This window comes from Mirounga angustirostris, unplaced genomic scaffold, assembly GCF_029215605.1.
Source record: "Mirounga angustirostris isolate CCGP_5_RB_7025 unplaced genomic scaffold, mMirAng1.0.hap1 SCAF_7, whole genome shotgun sequence".
Taxonomy (NCBI): Eukaryota; Metazoa; Chordata; class Mammalia; order Carnivora; family Phocidae; genus Mirounga; species Mirounga angustirostris.
In genome coordinates, this window is record NW_026991715.1 from 53151954 (window position 1) to 53160112 (window position 8159).

At 44.3% G+C, this 8159-nt stretch overlaps 1 long non-coding RNA gene across 1 annotated transcript in view; it reads left to right on the plus strand.

The window, feature by feature from the left end:
- Positions 1 to 571, plus strand: part of LOC129046393 (uncharacterized) — a 39564-nt gene extending 38993 nt beyond the window's left edge. The window contains exon 6 of the long non-coding RNA XR_008507581.2: positions 21 to 571. This is a non-coding gene — a long non-coding RNA (uncharacterized LOC129046393). The remainder of the gene's footprint in view (positions 1 to 20) is intronic.
- Positions 572 to 8159: the final 7588 nt, after the last annotated feature.

The following is an 8159-nucleotide window of genomic DNA, read 5'->3' on the forward strand; positions in this document are numbered from 1 at the left end:
TTTTTCATGTTCTTTTCTAGTGCCTTCTCCCCACTGTCAATGGATCATAAAGCAAGATGGCAGCCTTCATCCTTTACTCAGCTCAGAGCAAGGCCACGTGAGCAGTCTGAACATTCGAAAAGGAATTGGGACACCTGATCCCACACGCGTTGTGGAGAAACTTCCTGGTGACAATCAACTAAAATCTCCATCTTTAGCACCTCTTCTTCTTTCTTATTTTATGTCCATTGCTATTTGCCTCTTTTCTCCTAGAGGGAATGGTATAAGGATTGATGGTATGATCCCACAAAGGGCTCCAAGGCTTTCAGATGGATGGTGCTCTATAAAATAGTCTTATTTAACAACTAAGGACATTTACAAGAATCCTCTTACCCTTCTCCTTCCTTTCCTTTGTTCCTTCATCTCCACCCACCCCCCTAGCTCTAAGAATTTTATGATCTGAAGGCCAAAATGCTTTAAATCTTAATAACTACAGGGGCCACTTGGAATACTGAAAGGAAACTATATATACTCTTTACCTGACTCATTCCAAGCTTTTACTGCAGCCGAAGTAACTGCTGCACCATTTAAACATTCCACTGAAAAAGCAAGTAGCCTCCCACATATTAAGCTGATTTTGTGTAAGTTGTAAAATATTAAATGACCAGATCTTCTATCCAATAATGAAATTACCTGGCTCAACCACCCCCCTTTCCCTTTGCAGGAGGCAAGAAGGTGGATTCCTAAGTCCTAAAGGATATATACCTGCCTCTAGATATTGGCTGGCTAGCCACCAGCTCTGAAGACACAGTGGGGGAGGGGGCGAAGCGTTACTTCTCCCTAACCCCACATTGCCCTATATGTCCCAGACAGTTGTGACCAATCCTACCAAAAATAAATAAATAAAAGGCTTTTAGGATGCCCAGAAGTCCTCAGTCCACTCCTCGACCAGGCCAACTACAGAACAGAGCCATTGTGCTCTTGGTCTTGTAACAGGACAGCCACTGGCAATGAACATCTAGGAGAGGAGTTCTTCCACCCTCTTACAGGGAAGAGGAAACCTAGCCCTGAATCAAGGTAGTTTCTAAGAATTAAGTATATATTGGGGGAGATCAGATTGCACAGTGAGAAATCAACCATTCCCAAAATAAAGATGAAGGGCATGGCTGGTCAAGGCAGAATGGGAGTTCATGCACTGAACTCACTGGCTCCTGACATGACAGTAAACCCAGGCTTGGGGTGAGGAGGGAATTCGGAGCCCAGCTTCAGCTGTCTTTGCCAGCTGCCTTGGCACCAGTCACTATACTTTGGAGGTTAGCAGAAGGGGAACAAAACACTATGAACCTTTCAGGCTCTCCTGGACAGAGGGTATGTGGAGAATTGGCATAGCCCCCCATGTCCCCACCTGCCCAGAATCACTATCAAGATCACCTAATACATGGAAAAATTGACACCTATTTTATCAAGGAAAGTTCTGATCCTGCTGTCTACCAGCAATGCCAGGATACCAGCTGTCCTAACCAGTTGCTCTCTGGGTACCACCCCAGAGCTCCACTGCTGGTCCCCTGGGGGCTTGTGGCATTTTCTAGGCTACAAGCCTTCCCTAATTCTCAGAGTAAGCCCTCAACAATGCATCTTCAGATCCGTCTTCTCAGGAACAGCAAGACAAAACTTCTGCAAAGGTAAGCATGTATGAATATACAGACTACAAAAAACATCAAGGATTATAATTCAGATCCACTAAGGTTATAGAGATATGCTTTATCCAGCTTTGCCAAAAAAGAAAAAGAAAAAGAAAATACAGGTTCCCTAACAATGCAAATGCCGACTATTTCTGGTCAGGATCCTTCTTAACTTCCAGAAAGTTTGTATTCTCTTCACTTCTATTCCCAGTCCAGGCTAAGTACCCTGCCTTTCCCTTGAGGCTTTTCCTTCTCAGGTGGCAGGTTTCTACTTCATATTTCCTTCATGAACTGAGAAGTGTCTCTTGCTTACTCCTTAGCAAAAATACTAGATTGTCATTAAACCTGAACTATAGGAAAGCAAATACCTATTGAGCAGCAGCAATTATTGTGCAAAGTGTTGTAGGGATGAGACCACAGACAAGCTATATTAATAAATATGTGACAGTGGCTGACAGCTTCTCACCAAATTCCTCCTCTTATTCCTGACTACACAGCCAGGTATGCTTCCCAACCTCCTCTACTGTTAAGTGAGGCCATGTGCCTGAGTCCTAGTCAATAAAAAGTGGATGGAAATGATGTGCACCACTTCCAACAATGCACCTGTGAGATCCTGCACGCCCTTTCCTCTGTCTGGCTGGTTAAAATGCCAAGATCACCAAACCCCAGAAGTCACGGGTTGAATGGCAAGGCCTCAGGCAGCCTGAGTCCCTGAATGCCCACTTAAAGGAAAGTTGCCCTCATGGCCTATTCATGTTCAGGTCTGGTACAAGAGCAAGAAATAAACTTCTACTGTGGGCATCCATCACACGATCAGGTCTATTTATAACAGCAGCTAGGTTGCTCTAATGAATATAAATGTTGAAATGATTTATTGAAATGGAAAGATATTCACAGTGTGTACTAGAGTAAGTTGAAAAACTGTTATTAGAGTGTGACATTACTTTTTAAAAGAATATGTATATAAATGTACATAGACACACAAAGAGAAAGTTCTAGAAGTATGTATAGCAAGGTATAGGTGTTTACTCTGGACGGTGGTAGTATAGGTATGGGTTATCTACATTGCCTGGTGTGAAGTGATATGATTTTATAATTAAAAGATAAAAGCTATGGTTAACATGGAAAAGGAAAGTATGTCTGAGATGTAAATACAAAGGCATAGCATCCCAAAGTGGTTGAAGGTTTCCTGAGGGAAATTAGGAAAGGTTTCTCAAACTAAGCATCTATTAATGACCCCTCCAACACTGAAAATCTATAAATTAGCTGCAGCCTGAGAAATAGAATAGTTCAATTATACAACACACCTGGTTCCCAGCCTTCACATATTAAGGCCTTGTCAATGGAGATCAATTCACCTAAGAGAATGGAAGAGATAAATCTCTTACCTTTACAAGGTGCAAAGAAACTACTCTCAGTGGTTGTCTGGGGTGCAGGGTAAGAGATGAGGAGAAAGGGTTAGAGAAGGAAAAAAGTAACATACTGACATTATACCATTGTGTACCTTTTGAATATTTTGCTATATGCATTTATTACTGACTCCAAAATTTTTTTTAAATCTTTATGAATTTTGTGTTATATGCATTTACTGCCTATTTTTTTAAAATTCTAAGTTGTATGACCTTTTGTAAATATGAAGTCAGATATTCCCTTTGAATTGATTAAGAGCAAAGAAAGATGCTAAGCAAATAAACCAGGTCACAATTTCCCAGTGGAATCCCACAAAACCATAGATCTGACTGGTCACTGCAGCAAAGGTTCCCTTTTTCATGTGGGAAGAACCTCCATACGTTCTTGCCATACACTGGAAGAAAGGGGTGGTCAGTGAAGGCCCACGTGTGCTTTCACACGTCTTCAAAAGAGCCTGGAGAGGGGGCTAGGTAAAACAGATAAAGAGGATCAAGAGTAGACTTGCCTTGATAAGCACTGAGGAATGATGTATAGAATTGTTGAATCACTATGTTGTACACCTGAGATTAATACAACACTGTATGTTAATTACATTTGAATTTAAAAAATAAAAAATTTTAAGTGCCCAGAGAAAGATTTTGGGTTACAGTAAGAATCAGAAGCTTTGCAAAACATGGTGTGCCAAAGTCCCAACCACTGTTCTGCCATGAAGACTTGGAGGGTGACCCAAGAGAGGAGGGAGAAGCCACTAACTCACTTCACCCAGATGGGTGAAGGATGTTGCAGTCTGAGATCCCTGCAACCAGACTCTGAAATGGGCATCTGTCAGCATGTGGCTCACTGTATGGGGCTCTTTGGACTTTGGCAGACAGGGAGGAAAGGAAGTAAAATTAGGCAAAAGGAGGAGCTGAGCTGTGATGTGGTCACAACAAAGGTGTCAGTGGATCCCCATGGGCCTGGGATGCCCCTTCCGAGCTGTCCCAAGCTGAAGCTAAGCCTTTATGTGCCCTCAGGGTCTTATACAAGCAGCTCTCTTCAGCCACTTTTCTGGGAAGGACTCAGCTGTGAGACATCCACAGGCAATAATACACCCAACAGCTTGTTGGAGTTGGGGGTTGGGGGAACAAGTGCCTAGGATCAGGGGACACTCTACAGCATCCACTACAGAGTAGTAGGAGGATGTCAACTCTTCTATCAGTCTATGTACATCAGTCAAAATCTCTCTGAAATTCCTCAGCTTCCTAAGCAAGCCCAGGGGCTCTAGAGGCCAAACCCCATGTGCCATCTCCCCCATGGAACCTAGGCTCCAGCCACATGTAGCTACTCACCAGTCCCAGAAATTGCCATCCTCTTTTATGGCTCTAAGCCCTCGTACATACTGTTCCTTCTGTTCTCTCTCATCTTCCTAGAAAACCCCTAGTTATTCCCTAATCCTCAGGGTAACTTCCCTGGCTCCCGTATCCCCGGCAACTCATACTCACTTCACTCCATGTTACCACCATGTTGTATACACCTACGCCTCCACCCACACCAGCCCCTATAAGATATACCAGTTCTGCATGTGTGTATTTCCACTAGACTACAGGCTTCTTGAAAACAGAGCCAGATCTCTTCCATCCTCATATCCCTGATACATAGGAAGTATTGGCTTAAATGTTTGTTGAATGAATAAATAATTCAATGTGGAAGAAATGGTGTTGGCAGCACTAGCTCTGTCGAGGAAAAGCAGATGAATTCTGTTTAACTGGTGGGACAGAAGACAGGAAATAGGGACATGGAGAGAGGCAAGGTGTTTGTGACCAGCCATGTGCCAGAAACATTTGGCTTTCATGTTATCTTTGTTTCTTGATATCGATTGTCCGACTTCTACATAACAGAATAGAGAATACATTGGGGGCTCTTATGTTAACAGCAAAATTGCTTTTAGGGTACAACAACTAGAAACTCACAAGATGACTTTAAGGAAGGAGTGTGGGGTTGCACAGATCCCTGGCTGAGGCTGTTCACTAAATGAGATGGTGGTTCTAAGGAAGCATTCTCCCCTCTGCATTTTCTCCCAGAGAATCTCTGCCAAGCACAAGAGGAGTAGCCACACACAAACAACATAAATTAATTTTTCCGCTTGGTGCTGATCAGTGAAGATGTGCATGAGGGGATGGGTAATGGGACTGTGTGAGCCAAGAGTCTTTAGACCAAAGAGGAACAAGGGCCCAGGTAACAGGAGGAAAAAGGGCGTTGGGTCACTCTGGAGCCCCCTTACAAGAGGAAAGTGGAATGTGGGCTCTCACCTTACTTTGCCTCTCATCTTGTACCCATCCCCATCTGTAATTCTATACTCAAGAGAAGTTGAACTAGCCCAAACTACAATGACAAGTGACCATATCTCAGTCATATCTTGAGCAAGTAATTTTTTTTTTCCAGAACCCCTACACCATGCAAACATAATACACTGAGTAATGAGGAAAAATTATCTAAGGTCATTGTAAATAAGCATCAGACCAAGTTTGGCTTCAATCAAAATGAATTTTAAGTCCATCTTCCTTTATTCCCAAATCTTAATGCCTCATTACAGAACCAGAAACCTGTCATTTTGGGGAGAAAGAAAAATATTGTTTCCTCAGGAAATGCCAAGGGGACACAAATTTTAATCTGCTCCAGCTGGAGTGGAGGCTGGGGGTTTATTTAAGCTCAGAAAGTATACCTTCTTGCATTTCCTTCTGCTGACAAACTTAAGATCCTCCTTGACCAAGGTTTAGGTCCTGTTCCCAGTATCCGAAGAAAGATTGCCCAGCCAAGCAACTGCTCCACCCACCTGAAAGGCTGCTTAGGATTCCATTTGAATGTAGGAGTCAATCTCTAAATATAACCCTGAAAGCAGCCTCCACCATCGTCCCTGCACTTGTAGCCTCTCTCCTTCCGAAATAGTAAAATGGCATGGGTGAGTCTTCTGGCTTTTTCCCTGGGAAGGCAGCCTGGGTAATGAGACACAAGACAGCAACCCTCTGCTGTCACTCCAGCCCTTCCCTGGGAGACAGGTGGACAACAGCAGTCCTCCACCCAGGAGTTGCCACAAGCCCCAACCCTTCAAGCCCCCACTGGGTCCCTCTCAAAGCAACTGGTCTCTGAGGTGAGTCAGTTGTCCCAGGGCATTGATTAGCCTCGGGAAAATCCTCAGAAGTGCGCCTTTCCCCCCACCCTGACCCAGGGCTCTAGCCATAAAATTCAGAATCACAACATATCCTGTTCCTAACTGTGATCATTCTTATCTCACCAGATGGTAGTCCACTAACCAACCAGTATCTGCCTATGGTTAGTCTCTCTCAACAACCCTGAGATCTTTGACAGCAGTGCTGTGTCTTCCCATCCATGGACCTTCAGCAGTGCCAGGCACATAGCAGATGCCCAATACATGCTGGAGGGTTGGTGGGAAGGATGGAGTGAGGGATGGAGGGATAGATGGAGGGATGGATGGAGGGATAGGTGGAGGGATGGATGGATGGATGGATGGATGGATGGATGGATGGATGGGGAATTGCCTTAGCGTTGCACTTGGTAGACAGCTTGAAGAGCTTGACTATAGCTGTGCCCTGCTACTCGAGGCATGATCCCAGAACCCATGCAGAACTCTAGGAGCTCCAAGTAAAACCATGACAGTGCCATGGCTCCTGCCCAAAACTAAATCCACTTGCCCGCCCCCCCCCATAGCAGGTGCAGGAGGAAACTGTGTTAGGATCACCTGTGGAACACAGTGACCCTCACTAACACAACCCAAGGCAGGCTTCCCATTTCTGTGCCTGCTGCTCCCCTCTGTGAGGAGAGGGGCATGGAGGTGTAGCCTCTCCCGGGCCCCCAGCCTGGTCGGGAAAGTGGGGCAGACCCAGCTTCAGAGAAGACAAGAGCCATCATTTCCCCTTCACCCGCCCTGGACCACCCTCGTCGGTGAGCCCTCCAGGGACGTACGCACCCTACTGGCCCTGCCCATCTAGGAGAGGGCACATCCCTTCTGCTGTGGGCTTTCATCCTGCTTCATGAAATGGACAATCAAGAACCAGTTAGAAACAAAAGAACCTGCCTTTTACAATAGCTAAACCTGAGGCTTCCTGGCAATACCAACTACCCACTTGGCTTTACTAATTTCAAGTAAACCAAAGCTAGAGGTTTGGGTCCCCTTGTGTTCTAGTGTTTTAATTGACAATGGCATATAGAATTTCTATCCTATTACAGAACTCTGTTTAACTACATTTATTCTGAGGATCATTTCATAATATATAAAATATCGAATCATTATGTTGTACCCCTGAAATTAATACAATGTCAAACGTCAATTATACTTCAATTTAAAAAAAACAATAAACATTCTGGTTACACTACAGATGGAAACTATTTCCACAATGGCCAAGGTAAAGGAAAGCAGGGAGTTGACTTTTTTGAGTAAACCCTATGTACCCACCGCCATAAGGTACTTTGTTTTCATTGCACTCAATCTTGCCAACAACCCCATGCGGTAAGTATTACTATCTTCAGTTTATGAGGAAAACGAAGTACAGAGAAGTTGCTTGGCATGCTTGCAGCAAACAAGTGGAGAATCCATGTCCGTTCTTCTCCAGCTATGGTTGTCAGCCCTGGCCACACAGGAGAGCCAACCGGGAAACTTTTAAAGACAATGAGGGACCAAGTCCCATCCCCAGAGAGTCTGACTTAACTGGTCAGGAGTAGGTCCCAGATTTTTTTGGTAAGATCAGTGCGCTACATCACGTTGAAATGGAAGGCATATGGATCCTGAGAAAAGAAATGCCTTACAGTTTTCATCGTTAGCACAATGCTAGGAAGTCACCTGTCATGTGACTCCAACTTAGCCATGTAAGTGACTCCAGTAAGTCTTAGCTAGGGTGGAAAATCAGGCTGACAGCCAAACACTTTTGTAGCTCATAAATGCTTTTTGCCTATCTACCAAGTTCTACCAAGTCTTCTAGGTAACTGGGACGATTTTTATTAGATTGGGAAATACTGAGCAAGGTGGCTGACAACACTTGCATTGAGATGTTCATATCCTGTAAATGGTAACCAATGTGTGGTGGGATTGGAGGT